Consider the following 18395-nt stretch of genomic DNA (forward strand, 5'->3'; position numbering starts at 1 on the left):
CAAAGAGGGAAGTGCAGCTGAGCAGGAGCCAACACGCGTGAGTTCCGCACGTAAATAAGCCTTAGGTATGAGACTTCAGCTCGGTGTAGAGAAAAGGTGTTTTAGTATCATGCACCAACACAAGTTTTAAAGCAACACCTTTCATACATGAATTTTAATGAACAAAAAAAAAAAAAAAGAAAATCAATGCCAATACTTTGAAATTCAAGATACACATGTGTGGTCTGATAGTGCCTTGTATTTTGAAAACACTGGTGGAGAAAGGGAAGGGGAAAAGACTGGGAAGAGTTGAAAAGAATCAAAATTAATTCATTGAACACCTAAAGCTTCAGTATTTGACAAAGGAAGCAGATATAAATGGAAATCAAATTGAAACGGAGACTTCTCTCGTTCAACACTGCTACTCATCAGCTACAACTGGGAGAGACAATTTAATTACCAATAAACAACTTTGAAGCTGTACAGGTGTTTTAGTGTCTTAATAAAGTTGAAAAAAAAGGAAAAAGAAACAACAAAAGCTGAACTCAAGTCTGAGGCTCAAGAAAAGCCTTGATAACACACATGAAAACTGCATAGGAGATTGTTCAAGTCCATTGCAACACAAGGGGAATAGCGCACTAGACAAAAATAGGTTATTTTGATCATTCTTCATTAAAAACTATTATTTCCTTAAGCTTGAAATGCTTATTAAAAGTTTTGAGGGTCTGTTTTTTTATCTTTCTGTTTCATAAAGCTAGGAATATTGAATTTACACTATTTTAAAGTTTGGATTTAGACTCTAAGTTTGTTTCCCTTTGTCCCCCTTTTGTAAATTAGTACAGTGGAGTGAATGAGGCCTTTGATTTTCTTTCTTTCTTATCTATTTGGTACTCCTTTTATTATGCCTAAAATATGTCGGGGTTTTTTCATCTTCTGCATAAAATCTCTGTCCTCATTGTCTGTGAATCGAATGACTGTGTTTAAAGTAACATCTTTATTCTTGTAAATATAATTCTACAATGGAGCAGGGAACTTCTTTTCTCTGAAACCTATTTTAAGCTACATCATTATCTTGCTTTTCATATTTGTCTCTCTATTTGTTCTGCTAAGGACTTGTTCCAAAAGCTATGCTTGGTTCTATGACATTTCATAAGTTTAAGTAGACCAAAGGAAAAATAGAGAGAAAAAAAGAAGTAAACAGCGCTTTTGAAGAAAACGAAGAAATCTGAAAACCACTTATTTTGCTTGCAGGCAATTCATTGCATTTATGATGTCTGAAACGCTAAACTTTAGTCTGGGTTACATTTCCTGGCTGAGATACAGAGATTCTCAGAAAATCGAGGTTTGAAATAGAAAGTCAGCAGTCTTCATCTGGAACACAAGGAACCTCAGCAGAGGGGACAGAGCTGAGAGCGCTGCCACTTGGGAGCTGTGAACTGAAATAGAGAAGTCCATCATCTCTGTTTTACTTTTAAAGTATGTGAGCAAAATAAAGGCTGAAAACATGCATTGTGTTTCCATTTTGCTGTGCCTGTGCTAGGCGCATTGCTTGCATACCCTACTGGTACGGAGCTCAGCGTGCCACAGTTTCTGTGCTCCGATCGCTCACTCTTATGTTACTGCTCAAGTATGCATTCAGAAAAGAGCCAGCAGATATCGTAGATTTATTCTAGTTGTTGAGGTCAAGGACTCTTTTCCTTTTTTTTTTTGTTCAGCTGAGAGGGAACTCTTTCTGTCTTTCTTCCTTTCCTTCTAACACCAGGCAGGCTTCCTGCCTCGCAGTGCGCACCACTGATAAAAACCCATGTGGAGTACTTTTAAAGGAAATTATTTACCAATCTAAAGCACCGGTGAGTTATGTGCTGTCTCCAGTGCTAAAGGGAGGGCTTTCAGCAAAGCACAATATCTGCATGCACTGCAATTCAGAGGCTCCAGCTGCTGGAAGCTCTTGCAAGCCATGTAAGTAAGGCTTTTTTTCGCTGAAGCAAACTTCATATATTCTCTTGCCTCATAAAAGCTCTGAGATAATCAAAACTTGAGATGAATTTCCTAACACTACTAATGTTGTTTTCTTCCTGTTGTTTTCAATAACGTGTGTATGTCAGCATGATAAATAACTAACATTTCTAGAAGTGTTTTGCTTGTGAATAGTGTAAGGAGCAGAATCTGTGCGTGGCTCGGGCAGGCTCTGTTTGCTTTTCTGGTTGCTGACCATTTCTGTTCTCTGTGACTGGCACAGGGACCTCTGATTTCTTTGGTATCTTGTTATTCTGATTGCTATGGGAAGCTGGCAGGAAAATGCAGAATCTGTGCAAGGAAAAGAGCATAAGGGCAGTTTAAAAAGCATGGTCAGTGAACCAAAAAGTGGTGTGTAACACCCACATTGAACTTGTGGCATTTTATAGCTTTAAACTGAGGTTTAAGTGGTCACAGATTGTGTGACTAAGAGGAACATGAAATGACAAAAGAAATGTATCTTGATGTTCATGCTCATATTTAAGTTAATCGGGTTTCTGTATGGTTATTTGGAGTTTATTGCAGGGGATGGATCAACTTCCTCTGAGCTTCATGACGCAGTTTACAGTTATGAAATATTTCCCTGTTCGCTGTGCAGTTCGTGTATGTATTGGCAGCAATAGGCCTGGCAGACAGGTGTTGATATCCCAAATTTCACTTCTTGTCTGTGAGGTCCTCCCTACCCTTTTGATAGCTGCCTGTTTGCAGATAGGGCGATAAATGTATGACAACTGGCTGTTATGCCAGGAAGCTCCACTGACCAGCTCCACAGGTGGTATTAACCTGAGACGGAAGTTTCATGCACTCAGTGTTCCCAGTATCTTCCTGTCTGGAGAGTCTCTGGCCACTTGCATTCCTTGTAGCCTTTCTAAAAGCGTCTAATCCCTCTGACTTTTCACCTTACATGTGGCTCTCACTTTTTACCAGTTCCAAATAATGTTCAGCAGCTCCTTCCCTCTCCAGACCCACGTGTCTGAAAGGCACAAACTTTGCCCTCCAACCCTCACAGTGGAAATCTGGCACATACCCACAGGGCAATACCAACCTTATTTATTGCAGACACATCACCATGGTCACCTCTTGCATCAGGTGCTCAGAGGAACACAGACTCTGACCCCTCCCAGCCCTCCTGTTGACTTTCATATTCATGGCAATGCAAGATCCACATGGGAAAGAGGCACTGTCCATTAAGGGAGATGCCCATGATTCATGAAAGACAATGGGAAGGTCTCCTTGCCACACCTGGGTGCCAAATAGCAAGTATACTAATAGACATGCGGGGTTGTGGAGAACACAGAATGCTGCTCCCAGTGAAGCTGGGGTTTCACCTCCCTGAGTGAGAATGGGAAAAGGCTCTGTAGAAAGAAGCTTGCAAGGTGATAGCAGCACATTTTGAAGGTGCATTGGCAGGAGCAAGTTAGAGCTGCGGGGGACTGGTGTGAAAGACTCCTCTGCTGATGGAGGAAGAAGATGCTGCTTTTTCAAGAGTGTTTGGAAAATGGCAGAAAGTTTAATTTTCAGTACGGAGGTGGGTAGGAGCTGAGGTAACTCTCTTACCTGGCTGGTGTTACTGCACTCCAGGGAGAAAGCAGCAGTTTGTTGCATTTTCTGAAGTTATGTATATTCATGTGTACCATTAGTCTCTTGGCAAATTCATCCTTTGAGCAATAAAGCTTTCTGAACCTTTCATATAGTCCTTTGCTTTGAAGCAACAGATGTCTGTGATAAGCAGATGGTTATGGCTTTGAATTTGAACATCTTTGAATACTTTGTTGTGTATATTTTACGGGGAGGAATGTACTCTCTTACTATGCAGAACTGATTCATTAAATGAAAAGTATCCATGTCTGGATGCTTGATGTCACTTCCTAGCTTGCAAAATAATAAACCGTATGTTTTTCAGGATTATTTGTTGTGAGATATTTTCACCCCATTACTCAGCTTGTGTTTTCAAGGTACAAACCAACTGTGAAATGCACTACATGTGAGCTGAGCTCAGTCAAAGTGAACAAGCAACAAAGAGAGTCAAAGGAGCTGCCCCACTTGTGAATTGCATTCTCACTCTAATGAATACTTGGAGCAGGCTGAAATATTCCTCTTGCAGAAATTCCCAGAGGAAATAATGTGGTGCCTATGGAAATAACTGAGAAAAAAAATCTTTTGATCTTCCTTATTCTAAAATTTCATTTTTCAGGAGGTACAGCTATGAAATTCGATGAGCACAGATTCTAAGAACATAAGATCTTAAACCAGGAATAAACTTGGGAACACAAATGGAAAGAATAAGTCTCAAATAAGAAGATAACTGATTTCCTTTCAAGGAAAATAAGCTAGATAAACATATCTCATCCAAATGTTTTGCTATTGGATATTCATTTACTCCTCTAAAAAATACATTTACTCCCTCTCCACCTGACTTTCAAGAGTTTGGTTTTTAAAGAAATCTCTCTGTGACAGCCTGTGAACTGTTTAAACTGAATAAGTTTATCTTAAGAATGGATCATGGCACAGATTGTCAAAAGCTTTGTTAATTATAATAACACAAGATATGTTATTGCATGGACTCAGTGCTTACACAAGGCACCAGCCTGACTTGACAGAAGACAAATGCCTCATTTCGACCAAGCTTTGGAGTTTTTGACTCCACCTTTGATAAGGAGCAGAGCTGTTGAAGGGCTCGTGGTGCTGGAGTGGTGTTAGAAGAGCTCAGTGGTGATGCAGGATATTCTCTTTCCCTCTCTTTTTTCTTTCTCCTCATTCCATGTAGGAATCTTTCCTTTCTCACGTCTTCAGAATGCAGTAACCCCTAATGCCAGGCTGTCCCAGCATACAGGTTTTCCTCTTTTTGCACCTCAAGTCAGCCTCTTTTCACTCCACAGCATCATGGCTGGTGTTCAGCCTTACTGAAGAAGAAAAGGCTTGGGATGGAGAAGGGCCTGATGGCATGCTCAGCACAAACTGCAGTGGCTAATCCTCATCTCTGCAGGTAGAAACAAAGTAGCCCATATGCAAGCAAAGCATTCAGGCTGCTGACCCTTGTAGTCTGTTGCCACAGGATAATGGCTTCTTTAATTACTGCCTTGAATAGCTATTAATTTATCCATTTATTTATTAATTTATTCATTATTGGGGCCTACAAGGATGCTGGGGAGGGACTCTTCATTAGGGACTGTAGTGATAGGACAAGGGGTAATGGGCTAAAACTTAAACAGGGGAAGTTTAGATTGGATATAAGGAGGAAGTTCTTTACTGTAAGGGTGGTGAGGCACTGGAATGGGTTGCCCAGGGAAGTTGTGAATGCTCCATCCCTGCTGGTGTTCAAGGCCAGGTTGGACAGAGCCTTGGGTGGGTGTGAGGTGTCCCTGCCCATGGCAGGTGGGTTGGAACTAGGTGATCTTGAAGTCCTTTCCAACCCTAACTATTCTATGATTCTATTTCATGGTGGTTTCCTCACCCAAATATCTTCTGGGACAGGTCACTACACAAGGCAAAAGTGGAGTAAGAACCATTTGACCAGAGTAAGAACCGTTTGACCAGAGGGCAGTTCCTTCAGTTCCACATCAAAAGTTTTAATATCTGTATCCAATTCTGTAGTCATAAAGGAAGAAAAAAAGGAAAAAAAAAAAAAAAGAGAGAAAAAAGGAAATAAAAAAAAAGGAAATTGTTGAAGGGTTCTACTTTAGAGTCTATTATTTGACAATATGAGGTTTAGAAATCTACATACAAATGAGGAGTTATGAAGACTTCTGACTGATGGGCTGTCTTTCTTTCTGACAATTCTAATTGTTTAAAGGCTGCAAGTGTTCAAATACTTTGAAAACTGCAGGCAATACTCTGCTACCTGACAGCAACATAACTCAGAGACAAGCTCTCCTAAATAAATCTTTGCAATGATAGGAAAGAATTACATGCTGATGCGTGCCAGAATTCTGTATCTGTCCCAAAATCCCTTTCTCTCTGTGAAGCCCAACTATCCATTACTGGTCTGTTATGTGCAACACCTAGGCACATATGGGTTTACTTCTCTGAATACCACCTCTTGGGCTTATAGATGTGAGGACTGAGGCAAGACTCAGTAACTGTTGGATTGAGATCGTACTAGAATTCTGAGAAGACACAGAAAACTAAAGGTGGTTTTACCTGAATTCTGGAAATATGAGTCCATCCATGGCCCCCATAAACAAACAGCTTCTTCATACAGACAAAAAGAACATAGCTTTTAATCTTTGCCATCCTGCTGTGTGCCTATAGTCTTCCCATAGGGTCAGATGTAGAAACAAACCCAACAGAAAGCTCTCAACCTAACTGTTCTACAAGACAATCAGCAAAACTGACTGAAAAGGACCATAAGTAGCAAAATATGCAGAGCTGACCAGTATGAAGGGCCAAAACCAGTTACCATTAGTGTGGTTCCTGTAATGGAAAAGCTTTTGGCTGGCAAGGAGCAATGCAGCGGCATACCCATTTGCAGATGGAAAGCTAGTCTGGAAGCTGCTCTGAGCAAGCTGCTGAAATGGAGGGTTGCAATGAAATGGTCTTTCTGCCTGTAGGAAAATGAACCTGCTGAACAGATATTGTCAACCTATTGCAGCCTATCTTTGAGCGATGGCCAATTTCTGAAGAACAGTGAAGTAATATACTTGATATCTTACATGTAGTTGTAGAGAAGAAATCTGCTTGTGTTCATATTCCAGAGGGAATTATTTCTACCATATATTCAAGGTCTCCTCTGCAGCTTTTAAGACGCTTCCTGAAATCTGCAATTACATTCATGTAACATCTGCGTCCAGCTATTTCTAATCTAATGGTGAAGCAGACAAGGTGGTAATTAAAATAATTATTTCTCTGAACTTCATCTTCCTTTTTATTTATCAGCTGATGCTTTAGCAAGTAGTTTCTGCTTTGAGGAGTTGTTGGTAATTTATCAGTATCTCAGCTACCTTGTCCCTGCGAGGTCCTTAATAACATTGACAAAAAAAAATCAGTGGTCACCACAAATAGACTTTAACAGTTATCAGTAATTCAGACCCTTGACAGCACTGAAAGCCTCTGCTGGGGTATGTGGGAAAATGTGACAGTGCTGGAAGTCAAAAGAGAGCATTGGGGCTGTTGTGGTTATTTTGTGGCAATGGGGAACCAGATTCAGCATCACATGGGTGCAACTCCAATGGCACTGCCAGCACACCTTGGTCACTGTCCCAGCACATGAACAACCTCCCACCAACCTGCACAGTGTCACTTGCATATCTCCTGAACCTCCTCCCTCAAAAGAAAAAATCCAGACTAGAGAATCCTGAAGGATTACATAAATCTTCAAGGTTCAAGAGAGCAACACCACAGGTGTCTGAGTTATCCCAAAAGGGCAGAATAATTCACAGTACCAAAGCTGAAGATTTGGACACTTTATGGCCATGTCAGGTTGACCATACCATGGCTGCTATATTCTGCTCCTTAAAGAAAATGCTCTGTATTTACGGCCATTTCTTGTTCAGGAAGGAAAATGTTCAGATTCCATAGCCAGACTGAGCACCAATGTCACAGAACAAGAAAGTTAGAATCCATATAAACAGGTAATTATGGTATTTTATGATTATAGTTATTTGATAGACCCAAGATACTTCTGGATTTTCATAATATACAAAAGGGTAGCCATAATTCTTTTATCTATATCTACTTTTGAACATTATTTAAATTCCTACAGCTCAGATTGGAATCACAAAAACAACTTTTTGAGATTCCTGCTTCGGCAGGTAAGGACAAAAAGAGAGACATAAATCAAGACAATATGTGGGGTTTGGCAGGTGGCTTAAATACACTGCCTTTTAGGAGCAGGCATGGACTCACCACTTGAGGGAAAGAGTCATCCTCATGTTTATCTTCCTGGCTGAAGAGAATGATACGTTCAAGCAGAGAGTGTGTAGAGATGCTTGGGTGAAGGTGTTGCCAAAGACCATCCCAATAGTGCATCTATGTTGTGACTATCACACTTGGAGTTAATCAGCAATTGTTATGTCATCTTGATTTGCATGCTACTACAGAGGATGCAATAAGGGTCTGGAGAGATGGATCCACAGCTGACAATGCATTTTTTGGCTTTCATGAATCACTAAAATGTCAAAATTCTTGGGGGAGTATTTCTCTAACTTTGCACCTTGCTTCTTCAATGAGGAAACATCCCACATATATGTGGCTATATATATGACATCACCTCTTCAAGGAGAAAAGGATGCCACACTTATTTCTTTCTCAGAACAGAAACAGAGTTTTAAACATTTTTCATATACAAGAACTATGACAAAAAACTTGCTCATTATCAGTCTTGCTGAGAATAAGCTTACTTTATGGTTAAGGACAAGCTACATTTCAGGGATAAAGCACCCTGAAACAGAGCACTAGTCCTTGTTCCATCAAGAAACAGTTCAGGGAAAAATATGAAATACCTCTTCATGACATGAATGTTGTTGCCAAGACAAGATGTTCAAACTACATGGATATTTTCAAAGTGTGAAAGGACCCTGGCTCCTTGAAGGCAAGAAAGGAACCTGAAGGTCTTAGGGTGATATCCCTCCTTACGGCAGATAAAGTGACACATGGTTCTTTTGATATCTTTGTCCTGCTCATTGTAGCCCCTCTCTGTTTTCGTTTTTTTTCTGTCACAGAAGGAGTTAAAAACCCTCCTCACTGACAGGGAATTTTTCAGGGTAGGATTATATAAATCATATTTTGCTAACATTTATGGAAGCTATGACCACACTTCTGTGGTCAGGGTTGTGGGTTTATTTGTTCATATTGATTTCACTGTAACGTTAGGTTGTTGCCCCTGCTTGTAATAAGGTCTTAAGTTTTTCCCTGAGGTGGTATTTTCTGGATTGTGTGTGTATTTTCCTAAACTGACAGTGTGTTACTTCTACAGTACTGTATCTCTTTGCTTTGTCTTTGAGAGCTCAGCTTTCATGCAGGTGCCTAATGCTGTTCTTGAAGTTCATGCTCTAATGCAGACAGGATGGTTGGCTAATTTCTGCTTCAGATGGCTTCTACCACCTTTTCTTCATTGCTGCCAGTGTTTTCTCTTGCTTCCCTGGGGACAACAGATGCATCTAATGAGTCAGTTCCAGCTTCCAAGCTGAAAGAGATCATGGACAGCAGCCATGTGTTGTTCAGATGCTTGCAAGGGAGGGAGAGATCTTATTCCTTTTTCTCTTGTTGAATCAGTTCACTCAACAAGAACTCGGTTTAGATCAAATTGGCATTGCTTTTAGCTAACTCTAGTTTTTTCTAACTTTCTCCTTAATTCCCAGCTTTTACTATATCCTAAAAGAGAGCAGTTGCCTTCAGAGAAAATTGGTGCCCGGGACAGTGTACCTTTCTCCCAGTTTAAATGACAGGACAAGAGAAGTGTTTAAAGTCGCAGGCTGTAGCTGGTGAAAAATAAGACAACAGCCAGACACATGCTTCTCCGCAACTTTGCATAAGTAGATATAATGTATAACGTACTGCAACATCCCAGCAGGTCTCCCAGATTGAAAAAAAGGAGGAATGAAAGAATGAAATTAAAAGAATGAGGAATGAAGCCATACTTTCGCTATTATATCCCTGACTGTGTTGCCTGTGTTGATTAGTTACTTTGATTTGTGTTTCCCCGCACAGCTCATTTTTCCCTTTAATAAGAGCTCGGCTTGTAAATTGTTGCTTGTATCTGCACCAAACAGTGTAATTACCCTGGAGTGATGGAATATATTATATTGTTTGTTTTCCATTATGTTTATTCCAGATGTTTTTTGTCACTGACTCTTTTTCTGAGATGGGTTGTTAATAAACATAGGATAAATCTAATGAATAAATTTGCTGTGCTCAGTATAGATCTGTGGCAATGACTGAGATGGTGTCATGCCACTAAGTAGTGGGCTGTCATTAGAGCAACAGAAATGTTAATTCTCACTCAGAAGTGAGAGGGAAATGGAGCCTGGGGTAGCGTGAGGTTGGAGAAGATACTTATGTCAGGTTTTTTTTCTTTAAAAAGACATAAATGTAAAATTTAAACTGAAGTTATGACAAGTTCGCAGTTGTGATGCTTTATTGCTTCTCTGGACAAGGGAAGCATTTTACAGTAAAGCTACTGAGCCCATACCCCAGTTCAAGCCTTTCATTGCTGGAAAGCTCTTCTATGCAAGCTGTTGCAGTCTTTGTCTTAGTTCCTGAACAAACGCTTCTGCATTTTAACTGTCTTGTCTCTTCAAATAAAAGTTGTTTAAAGTCCCTGCCTAGGCTGGAGTTTCAAAAATGATTTTAGAAAGAGAACTGGAACATTTTGGAGGAAAGAACCCCACAGGAGATGAGAGGCAATGTGGAAGTCTATGTGGCACCAGGACTTGTCTTAATCTGCTCATTTGCCAAAGCAGCATTGACTGGAAAAAAATGAAAGCCGGGACAGTCATATCATTTAAGGAGTTTTCCAGTACTGGCCTCTTAGTTTTTCCATCAGAAAGGAACATAGGAAAACCCAGAATAAAAGACACCGTGCTCTATCCTACTATCTTTCAAAAGTTCTGAATGCTCAATTAGACGACGTGACAGTGGTTGCAGTTAGGACCTCAGAGCCTCAGTTAAACAGCACATTTTTCAGAAGATCAGCTAAAAGCAGATTCTAGCAAACAAATGTTGTTTCCACTAACATTGCCCACTTTCTCTGAATTCTTCCAGGAAGCACATAAACCCACAGCTGCCTGCGCTGCTGCCCTTTGTCAGTAGGAGTAGCTTCTCGTGTTTCTGTTAACTGCTTAGCTCTGCTCCAAGGAACTAAAGCAGTGTCTCTGTCTCATTAAGGCGATGCAAGGCAACTCTTCCCCAAATGAAAAACCGAACTATGAACACAAGGGTGTTGATTTGCCAAGGCTTGGAAGAAGAAATCACCCATCTGGGCTCACATAGGCCTGCTAGCAGTAGGCTGGGGAGCCCGGTCAGTGCTGTGAGCTAGACAGCAGCGTGTCCCAGCCACAGTGGATTTGAGCAACTTGCCCTCTGCCAGCCCTGGCTGCAATCCCCTCCTGCCCTTGCCTGTTGCAGTGGTGTTGCTGGTTTGGAGAGAAGGGAACAGCATTTTCCCTTATGAAATGGCAGAGCATCTTCCTTTATGTGTTGTTTCATACACAGAGACATCCTAAAACTGGTAGTGAAGGATCTTCCTCTTCAGCTCAGTATTTCTTTTCAATCAGGTAGCCAGGCTCACAAAGACAGCACAGCAGCTGGTATTAGACACCACACCACATTTTACCAACTATACCAGTCACCTCTTATGTGTCCCTTAGAGATTTGCCAGCTAAGGTGCAGATGTAGAAATGAGACTAAAGTTGTCTGCCATTTGTGAAGGTTTCTTGGAACAGGAGTGGACAAGGAAGTGAGGGAAGAAGTAAGATGTGTGGGAGCAAGAATTCCAGAATCCCCCAAAGAAAGGTAGGGAAGGCAGGGCTGCTTCAGTCACTTAGGTATAAGGAAAATGAAGATACAGTCTGTACCTGTAGCACTGGGTGTCCTGACTGGTCCAGCTGAAAGTTATGAAAGTGTTAACCCTTTTGGAATTGGTACAGGACATTCCACTTCTTGAATTCACAGAGTAAAAATAAACGTTATGCAAAGTGTATTGCCTATGGGGCTTATGCTCTACTTTTTGATTCCATCATTTAGGAATGCAAAGCCCTTCTACCAGGTCTGGGCTTTAACAGCACCTTTGCTTTGCCAGACTGCTGCTCAAAGTGGAGTTGATCCTTGTAATGAAGTTACAAAGGTCCATGTCTGGCTGCAGCTGCTAAGTCATGCTAGCTCTGTACGGCCTGATTCACTTCTGGACATTTCTGGAGCATTGTTTCTTGAAGACTGAAGAAATGCTTTTCTTCCCGTGTGTCTTACCCACTGAACTCTTACTAGCACTATTGCATGCCCATTTAGATGGCAGGGCAATGGTGAGTGTGTCCCACAGCAGCTGAATGTTTGCTGGGAAATAAGAGAAATGAACAGCCTGTACATCAAAGTCCTGCATGTTTAGTTGGTGGGGTAGAAGGAGAGTTTAGCCATCTTCAGCCAGTTCTTTCTGTGAGCACAGCAAGGTGCAAGCTGGACAACAGCATTCCCAGGCAGCCAGCTACTCTGAGTTACCCTCTATTGGCCAAGGTAGGACTTGGGTCTTTGTATCTTTGAACAATAGATCCTGCTTCTGCCACTGAAATCTTTGTTTGTCCCTGTTCCCAGCACTCGGATGCTTCCAGTGTGAGTTTCCAACCATTTCACATCTCTTTCTATCACCCTCTTTACTTCCCAGCTGACCATGTTCAGATAGTCTCATGTCACTTCCATTGTCCCCGGGTGTTCCTGGTTTCACAGCTACACTTCCTCTGCTCCCCAGACCCTCTAGCTTGATTTTTCTTAGAACACAGGACCCTTGAGGCTGGAAGTAGTTTGCAATTCTTGTAGTGAGAGGTGGTTTACTAAGAAGGCACATGGGAAAAACACTCTGGCGTTATTTTTCCTCCTATTAACAAGTGGAGAACATGTAGTCAGATGACATTTCATTGATTAATTTATGAGTGGTTCCTATACAAGGGAATGGAAGAGAGAATCAAGGAACATTGGACCAATTTCCATGTGGTTACTCATTGGAAAACTGGAAATAATCACGATGTAGTCCAATTATTTACTCTGGATTTATACAGGTGCCAATGAGAACATAATTTTGTCCATTGGTTTTACGTCACAACCACTGGACAGAGACAGTAAATTCAGTGGGTCAAAACCTATTTGAATGTTTATTAAGAGTCCAAAAATAATAGCATTTACTGAAGATCATTTAAAAATATATTTTCTTTCTTCATTACTTCCATGCTCTGTTTTTCAGTCTCCTATTGTCAAAATAGTCACTGAGCAATTTGGCCATAAAAATGAACAGCAATTCAAAGTCTTTAATGAACTCCATAAAGTATTCGGGAGTTCTCATTTCATTTTGTTGTCAGCTTAGATTTTCTTAGTCTTGCCTTTTTAACTCCAGAATGCACTACGTTTGGAAATATTTCATGTAGAGTTTTGAAAGAAAAAGAATACATAAAATCCACCGATTACATCATGAACCAAAATTTATTTTATCTCCTTTATGAAAAGGTTATCTGCACAATTTTAGTCTGTTATGTGTTGATAACAATTATTTGATCTCTGCATTGACCTTGTTAATACCATTCAGGGTGGTATTAATATCCTGTGAAGCCAGTGCACATGCCTGGCTTGATTCACATCACTACTCCCACAGAATGATGCACTGCAACACTTGCAACGTACTTGAAAGTTGACAACCCTTTCACTCAACAACAAAACCAAAATGATGAGGGGAGGAAAACTGCCTGTGCACTCAGTCAGAGTAGAAAGTAAAATTACATTAGAGCAGGAATCCTCCACGGAGCCGGAGGTCTTTGCACTGAAAATTTCTTGAGCCTTCTCCCTTTATTTTCATGGCATGCTAACAATGTGTTAGCTTCACAGTGTGGCATGCTGCCAGAGCATTGCAACAATTACACTCCATGCCAGATGCTAAAAAAGCTTCTTGAAATATTACTAAATAAGGTATTGTGCATGTTCTACATGGGGAAAAATAAGTGAATTCCCTGAGCAGTAAGAATAAGGGAATCTCTTAAGTCTGTTAGCTATTTGTCAGATGCTTGTTCTTCTTTATGGTGTTTTCCTTCTTTTTTATTTAATTCTCCAGCTTTCAATCTCAGCTTAATCATTGTTTTTAACTAAGATAACCTCTAATTTGCTATCACTTTATTATGATTCCAGATTTATGTTGGTCCATTTAGAGGAGTAACAACACATCAAAATTTCGGTATCGAGAAAAAAAACAGTATCAGAAACCTTGGAATAAAATGATGCTGAGGGCTAAAAGTTAGTTCTGTTGTTGTGCATATATTTCCTACAGAAAGGGCTTGTTTTCAGGATCATAAAACACTTTCTGCAGGTTGCCATGATGAATAACTCTACCTTGTTCAGTCTCTGAGCACTGTACTTGCTTAGTGAACGTGGGCAAGCACTGGTTACGGGGGATGGTAAGTCCTGGGTCCCAAAGGATTAATTTATAATGCTAGCGTCCAAAACTGGAACTCAAGAGGCTTTTTTACATAGCAGAATATTCAGCGCTAGGGATAAATAAACAGCAGTGCACCCGCATCAGCCTGGCTCACAATCTGCTCCTGGAGGGATCATGCAATAGCCCTGGGAGCAGCACCAGCCTTTTCTCACTCCTTGTCTTCCTACCATCCCATCTCCTCTATCACAGCATGCTCCTACAGAAGACCTATTGGTCTTCTCACCACTCACCTGGCCTATGAATGCAGCAGAGCTGGCCTTGCTTGGGTTTGCAGGCTTTACAGCACATGCTGGGTCCGTTCACCCTGCTCCTACACAGCAGGCACATCGCTATAGGGGCGTCTCCTCTATGGAGGGCAATGCATTGCAACCAGTGAGGCCTAGACACAGGGGGACCACAGCCATAGCAGAACAAGGGAACAAGCCAATAAAATACCCTGTCTGGTCCATGTGAAGGACTCCTGGATGCTCCTGAGGCTGTACAGTGCTTACTGTCACCTGGCCACAGTACGGCTTCAGAGACAGTAGTTGAACCTGAAATCAACATCTGTATAAACTATTTTCTACGTATCTTCTATCTACCACATTAGCTCTCCCACAAGCTGCCAAGATCACTTAATTTGCTGTTTAAAATCTTAAATGGAAATTGAAAAGTCTCCAGCATCATTACTAAATATGCAGTGGGAACAAGCGGAAAAGCTATATTTATCACTGGAAAAACAAAGCCGATACTCTTGTGTGTGGTTGGGAATCAGTTTGGCACTGCAGTTACAGCACTTCAGTGTCTTCTTTTTGTTACAAAAATTGTTTTTCCCAGTTTTCTTCAATGCCAATCAGTAATCATTTGTTTTGTTGGGTGTGTTTTGGTCTGACAGTTTGCATGTCTCTCTCATTCACAGTCTGATTCCTCAGTTTGCTAAGGGACAGCTGATAAAACTCAGTTTCAGATAAACCAAAAAATTACATTTTTGCCATAAATACCCACTGTGATTATGGGAAGACATACAGTCAGTCTCTTTTCATTGGCAGTGAAATCAGTGTATAAAGCATGCTTGGCTATCATTGTTCATTGCTGCAGTATTGTTTTCTCAGGGACATGATGCCAAAGTCTCCTTTTTCAGTACTGTCCTTGTCTGAACCTTTAAGCCCTTTCTTTCTACATGATGAAAAGTAGTTCCCACTATACCCTGTAAAATCCTCTGTCTCTCCTTAGGGTATTCATATCCACTACACTCAATAAAAGTAAAAAGAAATATGTGATCTTGTGACTACAGCAATCATACCAATTGGTGTGGTGAGATTTTCCCAGTCGCTAATAATTTACAATCGATACCCTGCCCTTTTCCCTTAGCTCCTATCAGCATTCAGAAATGTTTTAGTTTATGGTCTGGCAGTATCAGTATAGGGTTGTGCATTTCAGTGGCAAAATTAGCAAAGACCTTTGTCCTGAGGATGTACAAGAGGCGTTACCTTTCTCAGCAGCTGCAAAGCTCTCCAAGTAACCAGCAGTTTTAATTACGAGTAAGAAACTGAACCAGAGACTGCACCAATGCTTCAGATGTGAACTGAGAGTCGCCCTCAGGTGGAGGGAAGCTGGACTGTGGTTAGGGCCAAGCCGCGCAAGCCACCATCCTACAAACAGGCTGCTTCTTTACAGCGGAGGGGTTTTTGAGAGCAGCAGGCAGGCTGTTGTCTCTCACCACGAAATTTCAATAATGAATTATACTGCAAATGGAACAGAAAAATGTTATTCCATTTCTCTCAATGGGTTTACTTTCTTTCAGTAGCATTCAGCAACATTCTTTTCAGTATGATTTAAATTTATCCATACTCCATCATTTTATTATAAACATCACAGTTGGCACAGCAAGAGCTGGATGGTGCAGGATAGACAGACCAGGAGAGCTCTTCCTTAGAAGTAGCTTTTGGGAGTCATTAGTGTTTTTCTTCTCTCCATTTGTGCTTTTGAGTATTAACTAAATCCTAGGCACCACTTCAAGTCAGGAAATTATTGCCCTTCATACAGAAATGGAGAAATGAAGCAGACCCAGTGATGTGCCCAAAGCTACAAAGAGAATTATTATTAGGACCAAGATGAGAACTGACCATTTTTCTTAGTAACTGTTCCTGTAATGCAATTAGCAGAGCAATATCCCTTCCCTCATCTTCTGCTATGTTATCCTCCACCTGAGAATGGCACTGACCGCAGCAGTGCTTGCTATTTGAAGTTGAATTTTGCTGCTAAGGTTAATTTCCATTCAATAGGATGACTCCTACCAATAAACTTTTGCAACTAAAAGAAACATTAAAATATGCCTTTGATTAAAAGTGATGTAAGAATTTCTTTAAAGATGTTGCAGCATGACCCCAATACTTAGTAATTTTTCAGGAACAACCTGATCCCTATAACAGCATTTTTTATGCCATCTAGTGGCCATAGAAAATCAAATATCAAGCTCAAAACCGGTGTGCCACCCAGCGAAGGTACCACAGCAAATCCAGCTGACAATCTGATGATCCCGGCCCTGATTAGGGCTGCTTCTGCCTCTTTTTCTTTTGCTGTTTCTGTAGCCAGTCTTTGACTTGGGTGGTTGCGAGCTGTGCTGCTAAAACTCTGGAAAGCTGCAGCAAGAAGTGAACTGAAAACTTAAAGTAAAATGATATTCTCAGTATTTTAAGTGTTCTAAAGTAAAGCAGATGGATATTCTCAGGAGCACTCTCAACTTACATAAATGTCATGTTACTGTGGAATAGAGAACACGGTTTCTTGGAGAGTGTGAAGGAAACTGCGGGCACCGATAAATAATAGCAGCTTATATACACAGAGGATGAGTCATTTGTTTCCTGAAGAGATGGACACAACCAGGCTGACCACCTGGTCCCTAAGGGGAGGACAAGTAATCCATGGGCAGGACCTTAGGGATGGGGCTTGGACCTGGGTTATTTTTGGACACCTTTTTGATTAACTTCTCAAAAACACAGATAGGGACTGATTTATGCATGTAACTATGATCTTTAAAACTGCAATCAAAAGAAATACTGCTCTGTCAAAGGCAGTAAGGAAAGACTGTGTTACATATGCTTAATTAAAAACTGGCTTGGAGAGCTAAGGAAAGCCAGGTAGCACCACAGGAATAGTGTCATTTTTCCTACTTTCCAGTGTAGCAGCCCTACCTGCCTTCTTGAATAATAAGTGACTGTTGAACAATGGGGAAGAAAACATAAATTTAGCATGCCTTAAAACAGGTCAGCTCAATAACTAAGATCATGAACTCATAGACATTTTTGTAAGGCATTTAAGGTGCTTTTAAGTAAATATATTTTAACTGAGAACTGTCATGAGAACGCATATGATTGATGGTTCCTAATGCAGATATGGTTTCAGACACAAAAAGCACACTAACTTGTCACAGTTGACTTTACATAGAAAGCGTTACATAGAAAGTTTAATACCATCTCCTGAGATAGTTTTGGCCAAGTAAAGCTAGAAGCTCACCAGATTTGGTCAACATTGTCTGTATACGCATTAACACATGCACATTAACACATTTGTAAAAATACAACAGCTTCAAGAGAAAAGCTCCATTGTTTGGCTTGGACTGCCTTTGACAATCCCTCATAAGCCCCTGTGGCCCTAGCTCAAGTCAGTGCCAAGACCTTGGTACATGAGCAGCCCAAAGCAGTTGGGTGACCTGCCACTCTTCTAAACAGCTCACCCACAGGCTTCGGCAGCAGGACAGATCTCTGCAGTCACCCCAGTGCAGAAGGGCTGTAAACAGATGGTCTCCTCTAGATCCAGCTGTGCCAACACAAGCTTGTTCCCACTGTCTCCCGGTCAGTTAGGGCTCCCCACCCCTTGCCAGACACAACGAGCCAGGGCAAACAGAGCTCTCTTATTCCCACTGTACAAGCCAACCTGGTTCATTCTGACTGAAAGAGGCCAGCTGGTGTGCTTTGGAGCACTCAGCAGAGCTGGTGCTGTGCCAAGGTGGCCAGCACGGGCAGGCAGGCAGTGACATTTCCAGGCATCACCACCTGGGATGTTCGTCTGCGCCCTCTTGAAGCTGAAGAGGATATGGGACCACTGTGCCTGAAGAGCTGTGAGGGCAATAACCTCCAGCGGTGTGGCTTGTAATCTTCATCCGGCACAGCTCCCTACAAAATGAACATCTGTCCACAGCCTAAAGATATGTTTCAGAACTGATTTAATTAGACCAATGCAAGCACCCATCTGGACACTTTTAGCGCTTTGGCTCCCATTCACCTAGCAAACAACA

General features: G+C 41.2%; 1 protein-coding gene across 2 annotated transcripts in view; it reads left to right on the forward strand.

Moving 5' to 3' along the window:
- The window catches only part of LOC134172877 (complement C1q tumor necrosis factor-related protein 7), a 118846-nt gene that overhangs the window by 13383 nt on the left and 87068 nt on the right, over positions 1-18395 (forward strand). The window contains exon 1 of one of the 2 annotated variants that reach the window (XM_062636405.1): positions 1540-1938. The exons of the other annotated variant lie outside the window; for it this stretch is intronic. The gene's annotated coding sequence lies outside the window, so the exon portion shown is untranslated. Of the gene's footprint in view, positions 1-1539; positions 1939-18395 lie in introns of those variants that run through there. 2 annotated transcript variants of the gene reach the window in all.

This window comes from Pezoporus occidentalis, unplaced genomic scaffold (assembly GCF_034315485.1).
Source record: "Pezoporus occidentalis ecotype Australia unplaced genomic scaffold, CSIRO_AGI_Poc_V1 ctg48, whole genome shotgun sequence".
In the NCBI taxonomy this organism is placed as follows: domain Eukaryota; kingdom Metazoa; phylum Chordata; class Aves; order Psittaciformes; family Psittacidae; genus Pezoporus; species Pezoporus occidentalis.